Below are 26,328 nucleotides of genomic sequence, written 5' to 3'. Positions count from 1 at the left end.
AGGGGCAGGGAAATAATGGAGATCACAAGGAACACATTAGAGACAGTGGAAGTAGATTGCAGTGCTGGACGCTGGGCTGTAAGAAAATAGAAATAAAATCAGAACTGAAATAATGACATCTATACATCATGTACAGCAATCTAATATAATTAATATTCCACATATTATCCAGTTCAGATTAATCATATTTAATTATCTGTGTACAGGTTTCACACAAAGGATAACTATGTATAGGGTGAATTGCCAAAGTGTGGAGCACTGAGCTTCGTGCTGGTGACCTCCAATAGCAATATATAGTGCAGCTCTCTTAGACTTATTGCTTATTGCTTTCCTCTTTTGGGACCCTTAGTGAAATGCCCCATGATGTTGAAGAGAGATGCTAAAAAGGAGCGCAAGCGACTGATGGACTTTTTCTGCCCCACGGTCTACAGCATGAGGTGGAAGAAAATTACGTGGCCTGGCATCTGCCAGCAGTTCTCCTATTAGTGGCAGTGGTTCCTTTAGTGAAGCATGAGGTTAGTCTTCTCATCAGGCCCTCTTTCCAGCTCATAACAATACAGACATTGCACTAGTCAGTGGTGGCTCCAAGCAAAAGCCCTGAGAAACAACGGCCTAAACTTGACTAGCAAGTCCTTTCAGGTTCTTTACCATCTGTACCTGCATTACCTCTTAGAAATATGCCATCTTCAAAAAATGCTGTATCTGAGACATTCATCAAAGAGATAATAACTTTATGAGGCTCCCTCCATCAACACCTGGGATATTTTACTGCTAAAGTGAACTCTACCATAAACTACCTTGGAGGCAGAGTAGATCCCCTAGAAAATAAAAAAGTGCATAATAGTAACATAGTGTTACGATCGTGTGGGCAAACTAAGAACGGGGCCCACACTGTTGTGAACCAAATGAGAAAGAGGATGCATAACTGTTTCAGACAAACTTGTCCTGTGCTACTAGGGAGGATGACATGGCCCTACCTAAGTGGGGACATTGCCCCAATAAAAGGGCAGTCCAGCCTTTTTTTGAACTGGGCCCTAGCTGATCCTAGAAACCATGCCATAGAACAGGAGACATACACATGCCACATAACAGAGACAGAACAACAGGATGCACAGAGCAGAGAACACAGCATGCAGCAGCCAAAATGCAACCACTAGTAACAGATGATAAGCCGAATATAAATACCAGGTATTAGTTGTTATTTTGTACAAAACATGGAAGCTAGCAGGCCTCTTCATGGCTCCTGGTTATACTGCTAGTCCCTACACTAACCAGGAGTCCAGCAGAGCCAGACACAGTTCACACAGCAAGCTACACAGGACAGGACACAGATAACAGGTCACACAACAATCTGACACAAAACTGACAGAGAAAAAAAAAACGTACAAACGGACATGAACCAGCAAGACACAGATCACACTGCAAGCTGCAACAGATAGAATTCATGACTGCTCACTCCGGAACCCAGATAGACAATGACATGAGCTGGGTTTATATGTGAGCTCAAACCCAGGGGATTGGCTAGCAGGAGATCACCACACCCAGCTTGCTCAATTAACCCTCAACAACCTGTGGAGCTGTGCTGCTAAAGACAATAGTGCTACAGGTCTCTGCAGCACATGTAACACATAATATGTTAGGCTGAATAAAGACAATGTCCATCTTGTTCAGCCTGCTTCAACCCCCCTTTGTTTATCCAGAGGAAGGCAAAAAAACAAACAATGAGGCAAAAGCCAATTAGCCCATTTGGGGGGAAAATTACTTCCCGACTCCTTAATGGCAGTCAGAATCATCCCTGGATCAACATTTGATAGTTCCTACCTGACTGTAAGACCTGGATCAATAATTCCACTGGTCACCTAATGTCTATATTCTGCAATATCATAGCACTCAAGAAAGACATTTAGTCCCCTCTTAAACCCCTGTACGGATTTTGCCATTACTACGTCCTCAGACAGAGAGTTCCACAGTCTCACTACTCTTACGGTGAAGAACCCCCTTTTGTGTTGGTGATGAAACCTGGTTTCTTCTAGATGTAGAGGATGCCCTCTTGTTACTGTTGCAGTCCTGGGTATAAACAGACTATGGGAGAGATCCTTGTATTGTCCCCTCATGTATTTATACATAGTTATTTGATCGCCCCTTACCCGTCTTTTTTCCAGGGTAAATAATCCCAATTTTGATAGCCTCTCTGGGTATTTCAGTCCTCTCACTCCAATTATTAATTTAGTTGCCCTTCTTTGTCCATAACTGTACACAATATTCCATGTGGCCTGACAAGTGCCCTTTATAGTGGAAGAATAATGTTCTCGTCCCTTGCCCCTATACCTCTTTTAATGCACCCCAAGATTTTGTTTACTTTTGCAGCTGACTAGCAGTGATTGCTCCAGTTAACCCCTTCAGTGGCGGGTTTCTATCCAAAGCCCTTCCCTGAAATCAATTGCCGGCAGCAGAATCCTCTACCGCAGCTGACAGGTGTGACAGCTGTGTTAGAGAATTACAAAATTCCTCTGCGGGGAACACAGCAGCGGCAGACAGGTAAGTAATTTTTTTTTTACACTACTTTTAATTGGCTTTTCAGGGAAGGGCTTATGAAGCCCTTCCCTGAAAAGCCATTGACAGCTGCTGGGGCTCAGCGTTGATTTCTGCCGCTGTCCCTGGCTCTGTAGCGCTGCTGAGCTATCAGCAGCCGGGGATATAAAATCCCTGCCTACTTGTAGCTCTGATTGTGATTGGCTGAAGCACTTCAGCTAATCACAATTAGAGCTATTAGCAGGTGGAGATTTTAAATCCCCATCTGCTGATAGCTGAGAGCTACAGAGCCGGGGACAGCGGCAGAAGTCAACGCTGAGCCCCGACAGGTGAGTATTTTTTTTTTACTATTTTAAAAGGCTTTTCAGGGAAGAGCTTATGAAGGCCTTCCCTGCAAAGTCACTGACAGCTGCCGGGGCTCAGCAGGGACTTCTGCCACTGTCCCCGACTCTGTAGCGCTGCTGAGCTATCAGCAGCTGGGGATTTAAAAATCCCTGCCTGCTGGTAGCATGGAGCTGTCATCCCAGGATGCAGGCAGTCCCCCCCCCCCCGGCACTGCGATCAGCGCTATCCAATGGATAGCGCCAATCGCAATAAAGTAAATAAAACGATGACAAAAGTTAAAGATTCAGCTGCCCTGATGGATCGGATTCATCAGGGCAGCTGAAAATACTCACCCACCTTCTCCGCACTACCCCCGAAGATCTGGTCCTCGCGAACCCGCCGCCAGTCTTCTGCGCATGCGCGCCAGACGATGACGTCACGCGCATGCGCAGAAGCCCGGGAGCCCCAGGCAAATTTAAAATCTCCTGGCTCCTGGCTCCTGAAGGTAGCCAGGAACCAGGAGGTGTTACCGGGTACCGCGGTGAGCAGTCCCTGGGCCCGCAATCACCGCTATCCATTGGATAGAAGCGATCGCGAAAAAGTTTTTAAAAAGTACAAGTTTCACCTCCCCTCATGGATCCGATCCATGAGGTGAGGTGAAAATACTCACCTCGGTCCTCCCCGATGTCCCGATGTCCCGGAACCCGAAGTCCCCGTCTGCGCATGCGCGCCTGATGTCAATCATCGGGCACGTGCACAGAGAGGCTCGAGCCCCGGGAAATTTAAAATCCCTCTGCTCCTGGCTGCCATGTGCAGCCAGGAGCAGAGGGATGTCACTGTAGAGATGATTACTGTTATCCAATGGATAACAGTGATCATTTAAAGTAAAAAAAAAAGTGTACAAAAGTTAAAAAAAAAAGTATGAAAAGTAAAAAACGTTTGAAAAAGTAAAAGTTAAAAAAGCTTATGTCTCATCACCCCCCACGGATCATATCCGTGAGGGAGGATGAAATGACATACCTAAGGCTCCCGGATTTATCCGTGGACCTTACCCCAGCTTCTGTGCATGCGCCAGTCGCCAAAATGGCAGGCGCAGTGCAAAAGCCGTTGATTGCCAGGGTAATTTAAAATTTCCCTGCTCCTGGCTACAAAACTTAGCCGAGAACCTGGAGATTTCACGGAGAGCGGTTCCTGATCACGTGTTCGCCATTATCCAATGGATAATGTCGATCACGTAAGAGTAAAAAAAAAGTGAAGCTTCATCTCCCCTCACCGATGTGATCGTTGAAAGGAGATGAAACTTTTTACCGGAGGCCTCCGTATTTGCACCCTGACGCGATCTTCCTCCGTGAACTTTCCCGGATTCTGCACATGTGACCGCCGGCAAAACACCGGACACATGCGCAGGAGTCGGGAAGCCCAGGAAAGTTAAAATCTCCTTGCTCCCAGCGACTAACGGTCGCCGAGAGCTTGGAGCAGTGACCTTGTTGAGCGGTCGCCGGTCACGTGATAAAAAGGTAGCGATCTACCTTTGGCCGGTCTCACATGACCGGATAGGAATTACGGATTCCGAATGCTTCTGATCCGCGGTAATACGCAGATCAATCGCATTGGATTACACAATTCCGCTCACTTTAGTGGGTTGGAATTGCGTAATCCACTAGCAGAAAAGAGAACGCAGCAGGTTCTATTTTACCGCCGCATTGTGCTCCATGGTCACGGATATACCCGCAGCCCATACGCAACTACCTTGTATACGGGCTGCTGGTACCCATGTCATCGCTAAGCGATGGTGCGGGAAATACAAACAAAAAAAAAGTACTGCGCATGATCGCCTGTGTGAATAGGCAGTTATGCGCAGTATATTACATGGCCGTATGCAGGGTCACGGCCGGCTCACAGCTGGGATCCGCTGCCGGCCTCCGCAAGAGGATTCCATATATGGCCACATGAGCCCGGCGTTATTCATACCACTACCTGTAATACGCATTTTACCAGAAGCCCCGGGAACGCTTGCCTTCCTGCAGTTCCAGGAGCAGCTTGTTGAGCGTCTTCTGTGTGAGACCGCCGCACCTCATCAAGCTTACGGAGACTCACAGAGCGCCACTTTTTACACACCATACCCACTAAATACCCCCAAAAAGCATGAGAGGAGGGGAGATACCCAGTTTTATTGCCCCATGTACCCATCCCAACCAGTCTCCGTAATTACCCCTGTCTTCGGAAATACTACACAGTTCACATTATTACTAGAGATGAGCGAACACCAAAATGTTCGGGTGTTCGTTATTCGGAACGAACTTCCCGCGATGTTCGAGGGTTCGTTTCGAACAACGAACCCCATTGAAGTCAATGGGCGACCAGAACATTTTTGTATTTCGCCGATGCTCGCTAAGGTTTTCATGTGTGAAAATCTGGGCAATTCAAGAAAGTGATGGGAACAACACAGCAACGGATAGGGCAGGCGAGGGGCTACATGTTGGGCTGCATCTCAAGTTCACAGGTCCCACTATTAAGCCACAATACCGGCAAGAGTGGCCCCCCCCCAAAAAAAACTTTTACTTCTGAAAAGCCCTCATTAGCATGGCATACCTTTGCTAAGCACCACACTAGCTACAACAAAGCACAATCACTGCCTGGATGACACTCCGCTGCCACTTCTCCTGGGTTACATGCTGCCCAACCGCCCCCCTCCCCCCCACAGCGCACACCAAAGTGTCCCTGCGCAGCCTTCAGCTGCCCTCATGCCACGCCACACTCATGTCTATTTAGAAGTGCGTCTGCCATGAGGAGGAACCGCAGGCACACACTGCAGAGGGTTGGCACGGCTAGGCAGCGACCCTCTTTAAAAGGGGCGGGGCGATAGCCCACAATGCTGTACAGAAGCAATGAGAAATAGAATCCTGTGCCACCGCCATCAGGAGCTGCACACGTGGGCATAGCAATGGGGAACCTATGTGCCACACACTATTCATTCTGTCAAGGTGTCTGCATGCCCCAGTCAGACTGGTAATATGCACCTTAACAGTAACCGCGTTGGTGGTAATGTGGTGGTGACTGCGGACCTAGTAGCACGGTTGTATTTTGTTGGTTTTCGGAATGCGGCCAGGATTAAGTGGGCCGTGGCAGGGGGATGGTGTGGGGGCTCTCTTGTAGTGTCGGTAAAGGTGAAATTCTTGGACTGCCACCAAACGAACCAATGCAAAGGCATTTGCCAAGAATGTTTTCCCTGTTGGAGGAGGAGGGGGATGTTTTTGAGGCACTACGTGTCCTCTCCACGTGTCCGTGGTTATATGCACCTTAACAGTAACCGCGTCGGTGGGAAATGGCCTCGCCGCCATCATGTCTTTGGGAAGCCTCTGTTTCCACACCCCAGAGACATACCATTAGCAGCGGTATAGGCAGAGCCCAGAATTCGTAACATTTCAGCCGTAGCATTAGGACAGGCCCCACTAACATATCAGTAGCAGCATTATAGGAGGAGCGCAGTCTTCGTTCCATGTCAGCAATAGTAGCACTCAAGACAGGCCCCAGTAACAATTCCGAAGCAGCAGTATAGCGGGAGCGCAGTCTTCGTTCCATGTCAGCAATAGTAGCACTCAAGACAGGCCCCAGTAACAATTCCGAAGCAGCAGTATAGCGGGAGCGCAGTCTTCGTTCCATGTCAGCAATAGTAGCACTCAAGACAGGCCCCAGTAACAATTCCGAAGTAGCAGTATAGCGGGAGCGCAGTCTTCGTTCCATGTCAGCAATAGTAGCACTCAAGACAGGCCCCAGTAACAATTCTGAAGCAGCAGTATAGTGGGAGCGCAGTCTTAGTTCCATTTCAGTAGCCTTAGAATAGCCAAGGCACAAGTTACATTTATGTAGCTAAAGTGTAGGCCAACCCCACACACCTTTCTGTACCATGAGTGCAGGCGAAGAACATAGAAATTACTATGATTACACTGTAGGTGAGGGCCCCAAAAAATTGGTGTACCAACAGTACTAATGTACCTCAGTAAAAATTGGCCATGCCCAACCAAGATGGCAGGTGAATCGCTTTGGTTAATGTGGCTTAAGTGGTAACTAGGCCTGGAGGCAGCCCAGTGTAACGAAAAATTGGTTCAAGTTAAAGTTCCAACGCTTTTAAGCGCATTGAAACTTATAAAAATTGTTCAGAAAAATTATTTGAGTGAGCCTTGTGGCCCTAAGAAAAATTGCCCGTTCAGCGTGATTACGTGAGGTTTCAGGAGGAGGAGCAGGAGGAGGAGGAGGAATATTAGACACAGATTGATGAAGCAGAAATGTCCCCGTTTTGGATGGTGAGAGAGAACGTAGCTTCCATCCGCGGGTGCAGCCTACGTATTGCTTACGTATCGCTGCTGTCCGCTGGTGGAGAACAGAAGTTTGGGGAAATCCAGCCTTTGTTCATCTTGATGAGTGTTAGCCTGTCGGCAATGTCGGTTGACAAGCGGCTACGTTTATCTGTGATGATTCCCCCAGCCGCACTAAACACCCTCTCCGACAAGACGCTAGCCGCAGGACAAGCAAGCACCTCCAGGGCATACAGCGCTAGTTCAGGCCACGTGTCCAGCTTCGACACCCAGTAGTTGTAGGGGGCAGAGGCGTCACCGAGGATGGTCGTGCAATCGGCTACGTACTCCCTCACCATCCTTTTACAGTGCTCCCGCCGACTCAGCCTTGACTGGGGAGCGGTGACACAGTCTTGGTGGGGAGCCATAAAGCTGGCCAGGCCCTTAAAGACTTTTGCACTGCCTGGGATGTACATGCTGCTCGATCTCCGCACATCCCCTGCTACCTTGCCCTCGGTACTGCGCCTTCTGCCACTAGCGCTGTCGGATGGGAATTTTACCATCAGCTTGTCCGCAAGGGTCCTGTGGTATAGCAACACTCTCGAACCCCTTTCCTCTTCGGGAATGAGAGTGGGCAGGTTCTCCTTATAGCGTGGGTCGAGCAGTGTGTACACCCAGTAATCCGTTGTGGCCAGAATGCGTGCAACGCGAGGGTCACGAGAAAGGCATCCTAACATGAAGTTAGCCATGTGTGCCAGGGTACCAGTACGCAACACATGGCTGTCTTCACTAGGAAGATCACTTTCAGGATCCTCCTCCTCCTCCTCCTCAGGCCATACACGCTGAAAGGATGACAGGCAATCAGCCGGTGTACCGTCAGCAGCGGGCCAAGCTGTCTCTTCCCCCTCCTCCTCATCCTCCTCATGCTCCTCCTCCTCCTCCTGTACGCGCTGAGAAATAGACAGGAGGGTGCCCTGACTATCCAGCGGCATACTGTCTTCCCCCGCCCCCGTTTCCGAGCGCAAAGCAGCTGCCTTCATGGTTTGCAGGGAATTTCTCAAGATGCATAGCAGAGGAATGGTGACGCTAATGATTGTAGCATCGCCGCTCACCACCTGGGTAGACTCCTCAAAATTACCAAGGACATGGCAGATGTCTGCCAACCAGGCCCACTCTTCTGAAAGGAATTGAGGAGGCTGACTCCCACTGCGCCGCACATGTTGGAGTTGGTATTCGACTATAGCTCTACGTTGTTCATAGAGCCTGGCCAACATGTGGAGCGTAGAGTTCCACCGTGTGGGCACGTCGCACAGCAGTCGGTGCACTGGCAGCTTAAAGTGATGTTGCAGGGTGCGCAGGGTGGCAGCGTCCGTGTGGGACTTGCGGAAATGTGCGCAGAGCCGGCGCGCCTTTACGAGCAGGTCTGACAAGCGTGGGTAGCTTTTCAGAAAGCGCTGAACCACCAAATTAAAGACGTGGGCCAGGCATGGCACGTGCGTGAGGCTGCCGAGCTGCAGAGCCGCCACCAGGTTACGGCCGTTGTCACACACGACCATGCCCGGTTGGAGGCTCAGCGGCGCAAGCCAGCGGTCGGTCTGCTGTGTCAGACCCTGCAGCAGTTCGTGGGCCGTGTGCCTCTTATCGCCTAAGCTGAGTAGTTTCAGCACGGCCTGCTGACGCTTGCCCACCGCTGTGCTGCCACACCGCGCGACACCGACTGCTGGCGACATGCTGCTGCTAACACATCTTGATTGCGAGACAGAGGAGGAGGAGGAGGGTGCTTTAGTGGAGGAAGCATACAGCTCCGCAGATACCAGCACCGAGCTGGGGCCCGCAATTCTGGGGGTGGGTAGGACGTGAGCGGTCCCAGGCTCTGACTCGGTCCCAGCCTCCACTAAATTCACCCAATGTGCCGTCAGGGAGATGTAGTGGCCCTGCCCGCCTGTGCTTGTCCACGTGTCCGTTGTTAAGTGGACCGTGGCAGTAACCGCGTTGGTGAGGGCGCGTACAATGTTGCGGGATACGTGGTCGTGCAGGGCTGGGACGGCACATCGGGAAAAGTAGTGGCGACTGGGAACTGAGTAGCGCGGGGCCGCCGCCTCCATGATACTTTTGAAGGACTCCGTTTCCACAACCCTATACGGCAGCATCTCAAGGCTGATGAATTTTGCTATGCGGACGGTTAACGTTTGAGCGTGCGGGTGCGTGGCGGCGTACTTGCGCTTGCGCTCGAACACTTGCGCAAGCGACGGCTGGACGGTGCGCTGAACTACACTGCTGGATGGGGCCGAGGACAGCGGAGATGAGGGTGTGGGTGCAGGCCATGAGACGGTAGTGCCTGTGTCCTGAGAGGGGGGTTGCATCTCAGTGGCAGGTTGGGGCACAGGGGGAGAGGCAGGGGTGCAAACCGGAGGCGCTGAACGGCCTTCGTCCCACCTTGTGGGGTGCTTGGCCATCATATGTCTGCGCATGGTGGTGGTGGTGAGGCTGTTGGTGTTGGCTCCCCGGCTGAGCTTTCCGCAACAAAGGTTGCACACCACTGTTCGTCGGTCGTCAGGCGTCTCTGTGAAAAACTGCCAGACCTTAGAGCACCTCGGTCTCTGCAGGGTGGCATGGCGCGAGGGGGCGCTTTGGGAAACACTTGGTGGATTATTCGGTCTGGCCCTGCCTCTACCCCTGGCCACCGCACTGCCTCTTGCAACCTGCCCTGCTGATGCCCTTGACTCCCCCTCTGAAGACCTGTCCTCCTGAGTAAGCGTTGCACACCAGGTGGGGTCAGTCACCTCATCGTCCTGCTGCTCTTCCTCCGAATCCTCTGTGTGCTGCTCCCTCGGACTTACTGCCCTTACTACTACCTCACTGCAAGACAACTGTGTCTGATCGTCATCGTCCTCCTCACCCACAGAAAGTTGTTGAGACAGTTGGCGTAAGTCCCCAGCCTCTTCCCCCGGACCCCGGGAACTTTCGAATAGTTGGGCATCAGTGACGATAAACTCCTCTGGTGGGAGAGGAACCGCTGCTGCCCAATCTAAGCAGGGGCCCGAGAACAGTTCCTGGGAGTGTTCCCGCTCCTGAGCAGGTGTCATTGTAGTGGAGTGAGGAGGCTGGGAGGAAGGAGGAGCAGCAGACAGAGGATTCGGATTTGCAGCAGTGGACGGCGCAGAACTGCGTGTTGACGATAGGTTGCTCGAAGCACTTTCTGCCATCCAGGACAGGACCTGCTCACACTGCTCATTTTCTAATAACCGTCTCCCGCGTGGACCCATTAATTGGGCGATGAATGTGGGGATGCCAGAAACGTGCCTCTCTCCTAATCGCGCAGCAGTCGGCTGCGACACACCGGGATCAGGAGCTCGGCCTGTGCCCACACCCTGACTTGGCCCTCCGCGTCCTCGGCCGCGTCCACGTCCTCTAGGCCTACCCCTACCCCTCAGCATGCTGTATTACCAGTGATTTGATTTCACAGGCAGGAAATAAATTGGCGCAAGACTGCAGCCAAATATAATTTTTTCCCTTTTTTGAAAACGAAAGGCCCCACTGCCTCTAGTGAATGAATAATCTAAGTTTAATAACTGTGCTGTGTCCCTGCTAATGTGTCACAGAACGTGAGGGTAGCAGAGTTATTAACTCTGGCAGAGCAGGTATTTTTTTTCCCAATTAAGGAAAGCAAATGGCGAAGCCAGCAGTAAACCGTAGCTGGGTGCGTCTGATTTTTAAACGTTGCACACGCTGCCGACACGTGTCCACCGCCCTTAGGACGGACAGAGGCAGGACAAATAGAATTATTTTCAGTTTTTTCCACGAAAAGGCAGCACTGCGTATATTCAATGAACATGAGAAGTTTAATAACTGTGCTGTGTCCCTGCTAATGTGTCACAGAACGTGAGGGTAGCAGAGTTATTAACTGTGGCAGAGCAGGTATTTTTTTTCCCAATTAAGGAAAGCAAATGGCGAAGCCAGGAGTAAAACGTAGCTGGGTGCGTCTGATTTTTAAACGTTGCACACGCAGCCGACACGTGTCCACCGCCCTTAGGACGGACAGAGGCAGGACAAATACAATTATTTTCAGTTTTTTTCCACCAAAAGGCAGCACTGCGTATATTCAATGAATAATAACTGTGTTGTGGCCCTGCCTACACAATTCTTTCCCTGCAGTATCAATGGAGGGTGCAATGCTCTGCAGAGGCGATTTTGAGAAGAAAAAAAATATGCAGCACAGCTAACAGCAGCCAGCACAGTACTGCACACGGTTAAATATGGCCCTAGAAAGGACCGTTGAGGTTCTTGAAGGCTACACTCACTCCTAACACTCTCCCTGCCTATGCAACACTTCTGTCCCTAATGCCGGGTGCAACACTCTGCAGAGCCGATTTTGAGAAAAAAAAAAAATTGCCACTGCTAACAGCAGCCAACACACAGCTATCAGTGGCCCTAATAAGGACCTTTGGGGGTCTTGAAGCCTACACTAACTACCAATTCTTTCCCTACAGCAGCTCCGGTACAAACAGCACTGTCCCTCATCTAACTCACCAGGCATCTGAGGCGAGCCGCGGGAGGGGCCGACTTTTATATTAGGCGGACACCTGATCTCCCCAGCCACTCACTGCAGGGGGGTGGTATAGGGCTTGAACGACGCAGGGGGAAGTTGTAATGCCTTCCCTGTCTTTCAATTGGCCAGAAAAGCGCGCAAACGTCTCAGGGAAGGAAGTGAAAGTAACCAGAACACCGCATGGTGTTCGTTACGAATAACGAACATCCCGAACACCCTAATATTCGCACGAATATCAAGCTCGGACGAATACGTTCGCTCATCTCTAATTATTACTTTTATCTAAGATTTGGGGAACGCCAAAAAGGGCATGGAGTGTGTGTGGGGGGGGTGGGTTTTTTTTTTTAAGGTGTCAATTTTTATTCCGTACAAGTGGGCAATGGGGCTTGGAATGTATTCAATTGTGCCCTGCAATCTAACAGGTGTTTCCTCCATTACAGGCCTTGCCATGTGTCCTTTAAGTAGATTAGGGTCACAATGGGTATGTTTTTGAACACGGGACAAACAGGGGTATCCATTTTGGGGTAAAAGTCTTCATTCCTATGTACACTGTACAAAATTGTCAAAAAAAATGAAAATCATAATTTTTTCCTTCTGCTTTGCTTAGATTCATTCAAATACTGTGGGGTCAAAATACGCAGTACACCCCTAGATGAATTTGTTAAGGGGTCTAGTTTTTAAAATGGGGTCATTTGTCATTTGGGGTTCTTTATCGTTTTAGACGCTCAATGGCTCTTTTAGTGGGCAATGGGGCCTGGAATTTATTCCGTTGTACCCTGAAATCCAACGGGTACTCCTTCCATTATAGGCCTAGCCATGTGTCCATTAAGTAGATTAGGGCCACAAGGGGTATGTTTCTGAACACGGGACAAACAGGGGTATCCATTTTGGGGTGAAAGTCTTCATTCCTATGTGTGCTGTACAAAAAAAAATAGTTTTTAAATTGATACAACTGCCAAAAAAATTAAAATTGTAATTTTTTCCTACTGCTTTGCTTAGATTTATTCAAAAATTGTTGGGTAAAAATACACAGTACACCCCTAGATAAATTCGTTAAGGGGTCTAGTTTTCAAAATGAAATAATTTGTTGGGGTTCTCTGTCGTTTTGACTGCTCAAGAGCTCTACAAGTGGGCAATGGGGCCTAAATCACCTTCATGCTAAATTACAGTTCTGAAAGCCCCCGACTACTCCTTACATTTTGGGCCCAATTGTGCATCCAGACAAAATATTAGGGCCACAATGGGTATGTCTCTGAACATGGGACAAACAGGGGTATGCATTTTGGGGTGCAAGTCTTCATTCATGTGTGTGCTGTACAAAAAAGCAGTTTTTAAAATGACAGAATTGCCAAAAAAACAAAAATCACATTGTTTTCGCCTTTGCTTTGCTTGAATTCATTCAAAAACTGTGGGATCAAAATGCACAGTACACCCCTAGATAAATTCGTTAAGAGGTATAGTTTTCAAAATGGGGTCACTTGTGGGGGTTCTCTTTGGTTTTGGCTGCTCAAGAGCTCTACAAATGTGCTATGGGGCCTAAAACGCCTTCAAGGAAAATTTATGTTGTGAAAACCACCGACTACTCCTTTCATTTTTGGCCCCGTTGTGCATCCAGACATAAGATTGGGGCCACAATGGGTATGTCTCTGAACACGGGAGAAACAGGGGTATCCATTTTGCGGTGCAAGGCTTCATTCATGAGTGTGCTGTACAAAAAAAGCTGTTTTTAAATTGACAGAATTAACAAAAAAACGAAAATCACAATTTTTTCCTTTTGCTTTACTTGAATTCATTCAAAAACTGTGGGGTCAAAATAGGTAGTACACCCCTAGATAAATTTGTTAAGGGGTCTAGTTTTCAAAATGGGGTCATTTGTGGGGGTTCTCTATGGTTTTGGGCGCTCAAGAGCTCTACAAAAGTGCTATGGGGCCTAAAACGCCTTCAAGCTAAATTTATGTTCTGAAAGACACCGACTACTCCTTTCATTTTAGGCCCCGTTGTGCATCCAGACATAAGATTAGGGCCACAATGGGTATATTTCTGAACACGGGAGAAACGGGGGTATTCATTTTGCGGTGCTAGGCTTCATTCATGAGTGTGCTGTACAAAAAAAGCTGTTTTTAAATTGACAGAATTGACAAAAAAACGAAAATCACAATTTTTTTCTTTTGCTTTTCTTGAATTCATTCAAAAACTGTGGGGTCAAAATACATAGTACACCCCTAGATAAATTTGTTAAGGGGTCTAGTTTTTAAAATGGGGTCATTTGTGGGGGTTCTCTATGGTTTTGGGCACTCAAGAGCTCTACAAAAGTGCTATGGGGCCTAAAACACCTTCAAGCTAAATTTATGTTCTGAAAGACACCGACTACTCCTTTCATTTTAGGCCCCGTTGTGCATCCAGACATAAGATTAGGGCCACAATGGGTATATTTCTGAACACGGGAGAAACGGGGGTATCCATTTTGTGGTGTAAATCCTCATTTTCATGGGCACTATAGGAAAAAAATATGTATTTAAAATGACATATTTTCAAAAACATGAAATTTTATTTTTTCTCCTCTAAATTGAATTAATTCCTGAAAAAAAACATCAGCGTAAAAATACTCATGTCACCCCTCAGTGAATACAGTAAGGGGTGTAGTTTTTAAAATGAGGTCATTTGGGGGGGGGGTATCTATTATTGTGACACTCATGACCCTTTGCAAACTTGGCTTGGTGCAGGAAAGCAAAGTGTTCCTCAAAACGCTGAAAAGTAATGTTAAATTTGTACGTCATTTAATTGGTTAAAAAAAACACAAAAGTTTTTCAAATGTGCATTCAGAATAAAGTAAACAGATGGAAATATATATCTTATCAAAAAATTTGTACAGTATGTTTGGACATATTTGAGATATTACAGTTGAAAATGTGAAAAAATGACAATTTTTTCAAACTTTTTCCAATATTGGTACTTTTAATGAATATATACACAAATTATATCGGTCTCTTTTTACAACCAAAATGAAGTACAACATGTGGTGAAAAAACAATGTCAGAATCATTTGGATATGCAAAACCTTTACGGAGTTATTCTATGTTGAACTACGCATGTCAGATTTCCAAAATTTGGCTCCGTCACTAAGGCGCAAACAGGCTTCGTCACTAAGGGGTTAAATCCCCGGCTGCTGATAGCTCAGAACTACAAAGTCGGGGACAGCGCCAGAAGTCGCAGCTGAGCCCCGGCAGCTGAAGGGAGATGAGTATTATTTTAAAAAACTTTTTGCACTATTTTAAATGGCTTTTCAGGGATGGGCTTATGAAGCCCTTTCTTGAAAAGCCATAGATGGGATGCCGGCAGGAGGATTCTCTACTGCAGCTGTCATGTGTGACAGCTGTGGTGGAAAATTGAAGAATTCCCTTTGCTGCATCTGCCACAGATGTGGCAGATGTAGCAGCAGGGAATTCTTTTAACTAGCGGGGTGAAGGAAATATCTGCCGCATGATGTGTTCTTCATGCCCGCGGGGGTCACAGCAGTGGCGGAGGGGTACGTTTTTGTAAAAAAAATCTTTGCTTTGCACTAAAATGTTTATTTATTAGGGAAGAGCTTATATGTAAAGCCCTTCCCTGAAAAGGAATGCAGGGTGCCGGCAGAGCATTGTTTTCAATGGAGCCGCCAGCAGCAGCCATGGCTCCATTGATAACAAGCACGCAGCTGTGTTCACACGTGTTTTTGCTCGTACCTAGGTGCGGATGAATCCTTCCATTATATAAGGCACTAGTAAGGCCCCACATAGAATACTGCGCACAGTTCTGGTCACCGGTGCTTAGGAAAGATGTTACAGTACTGGAGGGGATTCAAATAAGAGCAACTAAACTAATACATGGAATGACGGGACTGGAATACCCAGAGAGGCTATCAAAATTGAGATTCTTTACTCTAGAAAAAAGACGGTTAAGGGGTGATCAAATAACTATGTGTAAATACATGAGGGGACAATACAAGGATCTCTCCCATGATCTGTTTACACCCAGGACTACAACGGTAAAGAGAGGGCATCCGTTACGTTTAGAGGAAAGCAGGTTTCATCACCAACATAGAAAGGGGTTCTTTACTGTAAGAGCAGTTAGACTGTGGAACTCTCTGCCTGAGGAAGTGGTGATGGCAAAATCCATAGAGGAGTTTAAAAGGGGACTTGATGTCTTTCTGGAGAGGAAGGATATTATAGGCTATAAATCTTAGGTTAATTGTTAATCCGGGTTTACAGGCAGGTAGGAACTATTAGGGGTTGATCCAGGGAACAGTCTGATTGCCATTAGGGAGTCGGGAAGGAATTTTTTCCCCAAAAGGGCTAATTGGCTTCTGCTCTTGGGGTTTTTTGCCTTCCTCTGGATCAACAACACAGGAGGATAGACAGGCTGGACTAGATGGACATTGTCTTCATTCGGCCTTACGAACTATGTTACTATGTATGTACGCACCTAAGTACGCACCAAAACACGCTCGTGTGAACCCACCCTTATACCGTTGTTTTCCCTGAGGTATACTATGATGGCGTCTCTCAGTAACCCCTAGAATATTTTTCCAATTATTGAAGTGAGACTTACCGGCCTGTAGTTACCAGGCTCTCTTTTGGACCCGTTTTTGCATATTGGAACCACATTGGCAATACCAACTCCAACAAGGGCGGTATAGTGGTAATCAACCTCCCCAATTGTTTACTGAGGAGTGGGCCTGGATGGCAGATATCTGCCAGGTCCTCGGAAGCTTTGAGGAGTCTACCCAGATGGTGAGCGGCGATGCGGTAGTCATTAGCGTCACCATCCCGCTGCTTTGCCTGCTGAGAATTTTGCTTTAAAGCATAGAGGCCGACACTTTGCGGTTGAAACAGGAGACGGGGGATGACAGTATGTCACTTGATAGCCAGAGCACCCTAATGTCTATATCTCAGCGCGTTTTGGAGGGGATGTAGGACGGGGAAGAGACAGCTGGGCTCACTGCAGAGGGTACCCATGCTGCTTGCCTGTCATCTGTTCAGCAAGTATGGGCTGAAGAGGAGGAGGAGGATCCTGAAAGTCATCTTCCTAGTGGGGACAGCGATGTGTTGCATACTGGTACCCAGGCACACATGGCTGACTTCATGTTAGGCTGCCTGTCTCATGACACTCGCGTTCCTCGCGTTAGACGCATTCTGACCAACACGGATTATTAGGTGTACACCCTTCTCGACCCACGGTATAAGGTGAACCTTTCCACTCTCATTCCCGAAGAGGAAAGGGGTATGAGAGTGATGCAATACCACAGGGCCCTGGTGTAAAAAGTGATGCTAAACTTCCCATCTGACAGCGCTAGTGGCAGAAGACACAGTTCCGAGGGCCAAATAGTAGGGGAGGTGCGGGGATCAGGCAGGGGAACACTCTCCAAGGCCTTTGCCAGCTTTATGGCTCCCCAGCAAGACTGTGTCATCACTCCCCAGTCAAGGCTGAGTCGGAGGGAGCACTGTAAAAAGATGGTGAGGGAGTACGTAGCCGATCATACCACCGTCCTCCGTGATGCCTCTGCTCCATACAACTATTGGGTTTAAAAGCTGGACACGTGGCACGAACTTGTGCTGTACGCCCTGGAGGTGCTAGCCTGCCCTGCCGCTAGCATCTTGTCAAAGATGGTGTTTAGTGCAGCTGGGGGAATCATCACGGATAAGCATACCCGCCTGTCAACTGCCAGTGCCGACATGCTTACACTCATAAAGATGAGCAAAGCTGGATTTCCCCAGACTTCTCTTCTCCACCGGCAGAGAGCAGCGGAACCTAAAGATTCTCTTCGCTGCAACCGCAGAAAAAAGCATTCTGTATCACCGGAAAAAAAAGGGGGAATTAGCATTGTCAATCACTCTCAGATATTATTACTCCTCCTCCTCTTACTCCTCCTCCCAAAACTGCATGTCATCACGCTGAACTGTAAATTTTTCTGCGGCCCAAAAGGCTCTGCTTATAATTTTTTTTTTCAATTTTTCAAAGTTTCTAAAGTATTGATACTTAAACAGAAACTATTTTTTTTTACACGGCTGCCTCCAGGCTCTCTTACAAATTAAGCAACAGCGAGCTGTATCTTTAAAAAATGTTTCTGGGTTTCACCTGCCCTCGCGGATGAGCAATTTTTCAGGGGTACACTTGTACTCTTGGTACACCAATTTTTCTGGCCCCGCCTATACTGTTATCTAACTATTTTTTCCGACCTTCGCCTACACATGGTACACCAATGTTTCAGGGGTTCGCCTGTACTCTTGCTACAGAAATGTTACTGGGGTCCGTCTATACTTTTACTACAGAAATGTTACTGGGGTCCGCCTATACCTTTGCTACAGAAATGTTACTGGGGTCTGCCTATACTTTTACTACAGAAATGTTACGGGGGTCTACCTATACTTCTGCTACAGAAATGTTACAGGGGTCTGCCTATACTTCTGCTACAGATATGTTACAGGGGTCTGCCCATGCTTCTGCTACAGAAATGTTACAGGGGTCTGCCTATACTTCTGCTACAGATATGTTACTGGGGTCTGCCTATACTTTTACTACAGAAATGTTACTGGGGTCCGCCTATACCTTTGGTACAGAAATGTTACTGGGGTCCATCTATACTTTTACTACAGGAATGTTACTGGGGTCTGCCTATACTTTTACTGCAGAAATGTTACAGGGGTCTGCCTATACTTCTGCTACATAAATGTTACTGGGGTCCACCTATACCTTTGTGACAGAAATGTTACTGGGATCTACCTATACTTCTGCTACAGTAATGTTCCTGGGGTCCGCCTATACCTTTGCTACAGGAATGTTACAGGGGTCTGTCTATACTATGGGTGCACTAAGTCTTCCCTTTGCTGTGTTTTACCTAGCTGGCACAAATACACTGACTGACTATGGCAGAAATGTGAGCCGAGGCCAAGGTCCTTGGCGGGGTGAAACTCTCCTATGGTTGGGCACTCTGATTTCTTCCTGTGTAACACCATCTTTGTGCACTGACAGCATAGGCGAGCCCAAGGAACTCAAAGACTTCCCCTTGCATTGTTGAGCTATCTGTGTGGGGACGCATGAATTTTCCATTTCTATGTAACTCAGGGCCCCTTGGGTCACACAAGGTGTTTGCTGGGACCAAGCCTAACCCAGGACCTGCTCACATACTGCCCACACAGACTATAGCGGGTCCTGGTCATGGTTTATTGGCCTTGTAATGCCACCTCCTCCTCCTGCTTAGGGTCATGGCATCAGCACTGGGCAACATGTATTTTCTCTCGTGTTACCACAGTTATCTGAGACACAGGTTTGGGCCAAAGAAGAGGAGCGTTACTGCATTAATGAGACTTCACTGCTGTACTAGCATCGGAGCCCGCTCTATGCCCACGATTGCTGAGGGTGTGTGCAGAGGCCTATGTCCTCGGCGGAGTGAAAGTCTGCGATGTTTGGGAACTGTAATTTCTTCAGGTTTATTACTGTCTTTGGGTTCCTTTGGCTCGTTTATGCTGTGGGTGCACAAAGACTTCCCATAGCGGTGTTTTACCTGTCTGGCAGAAATACACTGACTGACTTGGGTAGGGTGCAGAGTGCAGATGGCTTTCCCCTTGCCGTGTCGATTGAGGTATCCGACACCTAAACAGAATGAATAGTGTGTGGACACATGGATTTTCCCATTGCTATGTAACTCACGGCACCTTGGGTAATAAAAGGTGTATGCTGGGACCAAGCCTGACCCAGGGCCCGCTCACATACTTCCCACACAGACTATAGCGGGCCTTTGTCATGGCTCCTTGGCCTTGTAATGCCACCTCCTCCTCCTGCTTGGGGTCAGGGGATCAGCACTGGGCAACATGTATTTTCTCTCATGTTACCACAGTTATCTGAGACACTGGTTTGGGCCAAAGAAGAGGAGCGTTACTGCATTAATGAGACGTTCACTGCTGTACTAGCATCGGAGTCCGCATTATGCCCGCAATTGCTGAGGGTGTGGGCAAGGCCTATATCCTAGGGGAAATGCAACTGCGTCAGGTTGGGCCTGTGGAACTTCTTCCTGGTTAATCCAGTCTTTGGAGTAGTGAAAGCTACCGCAACTAATTAAATGAGACGTTCACAGCTTTACTAGCATTGAAGTCTGCTTTATGCCCATGATTGCTGAGGATGTGGGCAGAGGCCGAGGTCCTCGGCGGAGTGAAAGTCTGCCATGTTTGGGCACTGTATTTGCTTCATGTTTAATACTTTCCTTGGGTTCTTTTGGCTCACCTATGCTGTGAGTGCACAAAGACTTCCCTGTCTGGCACAAATACACTGACTGGCTAGGGTAGAAATGCGGTCTGAGGTCCTTGGCGGGGTGAAACTCTGCCATGTTTGGGCACTCTGATTTCTTCTTGTGTAATACCATCTTTGTGCACCGACAGCATGGGCAAGCCCAAGGAACTCAAAGACTTTCCATTGCGGTGTTGAGCTATATAACATCTACACAGAATGAATTGTGTGGGGACACATGGATTTCCCATTGCTATGCAACTCGCGGCACCTTGGGTCACACAAGATGGAGGCTGGGACCGATCCTGACCCTCACGAGCTTTCCACACAGAGTATTGCTGCATTGTGGAGATGTGTAGAAGTGCTGGCACCTGTGTCCCCTTTATGCCCAGGTTTGCAGCTCCTGACAATTTTGATACGGAGGAGGCACAGGATTGGAATGATGATCGTACCTCAATTTATCATCAATTCTCAACAGCATTGTGGGCTATCGCCCCGCCCCTTTTAAAGAGGGTCGCTACTTGGCACTGCCAACCCTCTGCAGTGTGTGCCTCCGGTTCCTCCTCATCCAGTACGCGCTTATAAATAGACATGAGGGTGGTGTGGCTATGAAGCAAGCGTGTGGCATGAGGGCAGCTGAACGCTGTGCAGGGACACTTTTGTGTGCGCTGTGGACGCAGGGTCGTGCAGGGGGTTGGACAGCATGTAACCCAGGAGAAGAGGCAGAGGTGTAACCAGCTGGCAATGATTGCCCTTGGTTGCAGGCAGTGTGGTGCTTAGCTAAGGTGTGCCTTGCTAATGAGGGTTTGTCCGAAGTAAAAATTGTTAGGGGGGTTGAGGTGATGCCAGACTCTTGCCCCCATTTTGGCTTAATAGTGGAACCTGAGAGCCTGAGATGCAGCCATGCATGCTGCCCCTGCCCATCCCTATCTAGTTCTGTGGTGTTTCCATGACTTTCTGAGGTTTTCCAGAGTTTCACAAGTCATGACCTATGCGGAGCATCGGTCCCATTCAAAAATGCTCGAGTCGCCCATTGACTTCAATGGTGTTGGTTACTCAAAATGAGCTCTCGGGCATTGCGGAAAATTCGACTCGAGCAACGAGCACCCGAGCATTTTGGTGCTCGCTAATCTCTATTTATAACATTATAGCACTCACCTCAATGTTTTTCAACTGATCTCACAGTTTATTCTGTGTATCTGTATGTACTGGTGCACTTTCAAATGGGGGGGTGACGGGGCAAACTTGACCGCATGGATGGATGAGAGTTAATGACCTGTGTGCAGGCTGTGCTGAATGTAAAATGTATGATGCAGGTATTGACTGGGTATAAAAGTGTTCCTCCCCTCTCTGCATAAGATTTTGCTTGTTTGTGATGTGGATGGGCAGACTGTAACGTTCAAATGAAAGTATGAAGAAACACGCAAATGACCAGTATCGAAGGGGTGGAGCTAGATGATGTAAAAGTACGTAATGGGTCATCCCGCTCTTGTCCACAAAGGAAGGGGTGAGAATATTGAGCAGCCAGTAAGTTTTTTTTCTTCTCAAATTTGACGAGACATTGCAGGCAGGATCAGGCACCCCCTGTGATGGTATGTTTGAAACCAAGATAAATAGCCCTGGGTCGAACAGTATCCCTTTAGTTTCCCACAAGGGATGTTGGAGATTTGTGGGAGATTTGGTTCCAATGAGGTTTAGCGCTAGATATGTCCTCCAGCAAACATCTTTCTTTCCAGTCAAGAAAAGACACAAAGAGGTGTCCATGTGGACACCTACCGCATGGTCCATGACCTCTGTGAGGGGAACAAGGTTACGGTTCTGGACTACCCCCCCCCCCCATGATATCCAGAGCATATGGACACAAATAAAACCCAAGCACTTAATCTCTGTGTTGTCAGATCCAGCCCTCTTCGTGCCTCATAGCATCTTTTTTCAATGTTGTACTACTTTGAACACGGCTACTCTTCTTCCAATTGAGTATCCTGGTTCAAAGGGGGGAGGGGGAGGCATAGGTGATCTAGGTATTGCAACAAGATTCTGATCTATTTGAAATAGAATATCAGCATGATTGTCTAGCATTGATGCAACAAGAAAATTTAAGTTTTAAAATGTTACTGAAACTCCCTGTTAACAATGCATATTTTGAGTTTTTTGTAGATGGTACCAGGGTGAAGATTGACGACTCTATACAGGATATGCAGTATGCAGTGGTCACACAGCAAGATGTCCTAAAAGCAGAAGCTCTGCCTCCGCATGTCTCAGCACAAGAAGCGGAACTGAAGGCCCTCACTGAGGCAAGTAGAGTGACAGAAGGTAAGACGGCAAACATTTACACTGATTCCCAGGTATGTATTTGGCATAGCTCAAGTTTATTACAACCAATTAAGAATGATGCAGCGGTGCAGAGTCCCATGGAGGCCCTACTACTACCTGACAAAGTGGAGAGCTCACACCAATTCCTACACTGGAGAAGCAAGAGGCAATGCCATCGTGGAAAGTATAGCAAAGGCAGTGGCCCTCATGCCGTGGAAGAAAAGAAGACATTGACAAAAACTTTGGACATTGACTAAATTTTGGACATTGACAAAACTTTGAATATTGATAAAAACCTGGACATTGATATGTTAAGGACTTTACAGTTACAAGTCAACAAAGAAGAAAAGGAAAAATGGACTAAAAAGGGAGCAACAGAACAGGTTGGCGTACGGCGAACAGTCAACAGAACTTGCCTACCACGGTCCCTGTGCCCCATGATGGCCCAACTGATGCATGGAAAGACGCACCTATCAAAGCAGCAATAATGTCGGTGCTTGAACGAGGATGGGTTGCTCCTGGGTTCTCTGTAGGTGCTGCATCATTTGTCCAATCTTGCATGATCTATGCCGTAGGCAACCGGGCAGAAGTAAAATTTGCCACATAACACTTGCCGGGGCAACTCTACCCATTTCAGGGATTGAAAATTGACTACATTCAGCTCCCACTTGTTGGGAAGTATGGATATGTGCTTGTTGTTGATGTCTTTTCCTGTTACCAAGGTTAATAAGCAGGTAACCACACAGAAGCTCATAAATGATGTAATCTACAGATACAGGGTACCGTATGTAGTGATTGAGTCAAACAAAGGTACACACTTCACAGGTGAAATAACGCAACACATCATGTCTAGAGATGAGCGAACGTACTCGTAATGAGTACTTACGCACCCGAGTACCGCCATTTTCGAGTACTTCTGTACTCGCGCGTAAAGATTCGGGGGGCCCCGGGGGGTAGCAGCGGGGAACAGGGGGGAGCCCTCTCTCTCTCCCTCTCCCCCCCACTCCCCACCGCAACCCCCCCGCGCCGCCACGGCGCCCCCCGAATTTTTTCGCCCGAGTACGGAAGTACTCGAAAATCGCGGTACTCGGGCGAAAAAGGGGCGGGGCCGAGCACGTTCGCTCATCTCTAATCATGTCTGCTTTGGGTATATCCCAGGCCTTTCACACACTCTACCATCCACAGAGTAGTGGGAAAGTAGATACAAAAGACAATGAAGGAAACGGGCAAATCTTGGATTGAGTGCCTTCTATTAGTTTTTTTTTCAGGAGGATACATGCCACAGTAGCTGAGCTTGGGGAATGATTTTCTTGTTAATTTTGTCAGAGGTCTCTACAAGGAATTGTCAGTAACACATTCTGCAGTCTCTGCTTCTCTCCCAGGTATCACAGACGAAGGTCATGATCTGAAACCAGGTGAACGGTATATGTGAAAAAGTTTGAGAGAGAAGGACTAGAAACCCGTTTTGAAGGTCCCTTACCAGGTGTTGCTCACCACCCCAACTGCAGTCAAGCTCAAAGGAAAGCCCACTTGGATCCATGCCTCGCACTGCAAAAAGGCCCTGAGTCCTGGAGCACAGAACTCATGATCCTGCATTTCCTTTACATGCTATGGGCAGAGTGGGGGACCTGGAGGGAAGTGGCTGTCACATATTCATCGGCAGGAAAGGATGGAAACTAGAACCCCTGGTCCGGAGAATATGAAGGGGAAGTGACATTGTGGTACAATTCCTCTAACACACACATAGCCACATACACTTTTGACTACTGTACACTAGTCCCCCTCGGGGATCAGAATAAATTAATACAATCAAATGTGCAATTTGAAGGCTACACTGAGGGTGAGAATACAACACTGCATCGTGCTAAGAGACAAGTTGACTCTCCAGGTGGTAGCTTTGATCCACATGTATACATAGATGCAATAGGAGTGCCAAGCGGGGTGCCAGATGAATTTAAGGCCAGAGATCAGGTTAAAGCAGGTTTTGAGTCCTTATTTGCTATTGTCCCTGCCAACAAGAATGTAGACTGGATAAATTACATTACGTTATAATCAGCAGAGGTTGGTAAACTACACCAGGAATGCTTTACAAGGGTTAGCTGACCAACTAGGGCCTACTGCATCCATGGCGTTCTAAAATAGAATGGCCCTGGATATGATTTTAGCAGAAAAAGGTGGAGTATGTAGGATGATTAGTAAAACTTGCTGCACCTACATTCCCGATAACACTGGACCTACAGGCAAAGTGACTGTCGCTATTAAAAAATTAACCAGTCTGTCAGAAGAACTTAAAAGGAATTCAAGGATTGAAGATCCCTGGGACCAGTATTTTTCATGGCTGAAGAGATGGCAGAAAGTCCTGATTCAAGTTGATATAATCTTGGGCATTGTTTTGTTAGTTATGCTGATTTCCTGTATGTGTATTATCCCTTTGATCAAAACGAGTATGAGTAAGGGACTGGATAATGTGACACTAACATTTCCCTTGTTTGAAAAAGATGAAGATCCAGTTCCGATAATGCCAACCAGTGTACGTTACCAAAGAATGGAGAGATCTATTGGTACTACGCCTGCCCCGGTCTCCTAAGATGAATTGTCAGTGGAATTCCCATTTACCCAGGGATAGTGCAGAAGACCATAGGTTCCAGCGAGGGCACACTCTGCAGGGTGTTAACTTTTACAGATAGAGGATACGGATGCCTGGAAAATGAGCCCAGGGAATCCATGGCCTCCTTCTGAAGTGAGGTAGGGACCCCCCTCCCTCCTAGGAGTAGGGCCTTAAGGGCAGTAGGGAAACCCTGACGCAAGGGCAAGGCGGCCATATTGTTTTTAGGGGGGTTTTTGAGGGTATATGTATATATTGCCATATGTTTTAATGCTTTTATACCTGTATGCAAGTTCTATGCAATGCTAAAATGCAAAAAACTTAATATGTAGCCTTAAAAATCATATCAGATATGCCAAGGCTTTGCAAGGCTGAGAGAGATGTGTCCAGAAATTCAGAGATGATACAGAACCGGATACGAAGGCCGCGTGCTTGGCTGTTTTCCCAGAAGCGCCATATCAAGATAACAACTGTTAAACTACGTACTGTATATGACTAACACTGCCTCAGACGGAACTACAGACATCACATATATGGTTATTCGGTGGATTTGGGCCAATAAGAACCATTACACATTTCTAGTGACGTGACAAGGAGTATAAAGCCCCATGTAATCTGTAATAAAGTGTGCAGTTATTTCCCCGTGTGAGGAACTATATCAGACCCCTGTGTGTGCTGTTTCTTCTTTACCGCCGGCAACGGGGCATTGGGGTGGGCCTGATTGGTGTTGTATGCGGAATTTCCCTGACATAACCATCCAGTCATTTTTGTGCCATAATGTTTAGTATCACTTGGTATTGTATCTTAGTCACTGTCTCATCATAATCTTACCTGCTGTTGGTGTCAGGACAGTAGGAGTAAAATTGTCATCAGGACCTGTAAGTGACAGAACTAGAAGTAATTGTCAAAGTACAAATACATTTCCTATTCAGCAGATTCATTTGTTATTGACCCAAATAACCTCTTTAAATTCTGATCCTTCTTTATGTAACATTGAGATCAACCCCCTCAGTTTGACCCCCTGAGCTTGACCAGTCTTAATGGGTCATTTTTAGGTGTGAATATATGACAACTTATGACCATAATTTATGTGTAGTATATATCAGATGTATAATAATGTTTTCCTTGATTATCTGTAGAAGCCAACTTATCATCTATAAAGTATTAATGACAGACCATAAAGACAAAATCTAATACATCGTTATTCACATGATACATTCAGAATAAGACATATTAAGACTTGCCCATACCAAGACATATGACTCCTGCATCCTCCTTATGGACACAATCACTTTTATTCCAACGTTTAGACCAACAATCCTGTAGAGTTCGCTCATATCCTTTACATTGCACCTCACTCAGCCATATTGGACCTGATCCTTTTTCATGCATGGCCTCTGTAGTGGCATTCAGAGCAGAGCCGCATCCTATTTGTCTACAGACCACTTCTG

The 26,328-nt window shown here is 47.4% G+C and overlaps 1 long non-coding RNA gene across 1 annotated transcript; it reads right to left on the bottom strand.

Annotated features, from left to right (window-relative positions):
• Window position 1: 1 nt before the first annotated feature.
• LOC136631982 (uncharacterized) lies at window positions 2–26,277 on the bottom strand. Its single transcript, XR_010793123.1, has 3 exons — window positions 26,128–26,277; window positions 25,709–25,753; window positions 2–76 (listed from the first exon to the last, which is right to left on the bottom strand). It is a non-coding gene; the product is annotated as an uncharacterized lncRNA (long non-coding RNA).
• Window positions 26,278–26,328: the final 51 nt, after the last annotated feature.

Source organism: Eleutherodactylus coqui, chromosome 6, assembly GCF_035609145.1.
Source record: "Eleutherodactylus coqui strain aEleCoq1 chromosome 6, aEleCoq1.hap1, whole genome shotgun sequence".
Classification (NCBI taxonomy): domain Eukaryota; kingdom Metazoa; phylum Chordata; class Amphibia; order Anura; family Eleutherodactylidae; genus Eleutherodactylus; species Eleutherodactylus coqui.
Note: the sequence above shows the minus strand (reverse complement) of the source record. Positions and strands in the feature narration are given on the sequence as shown.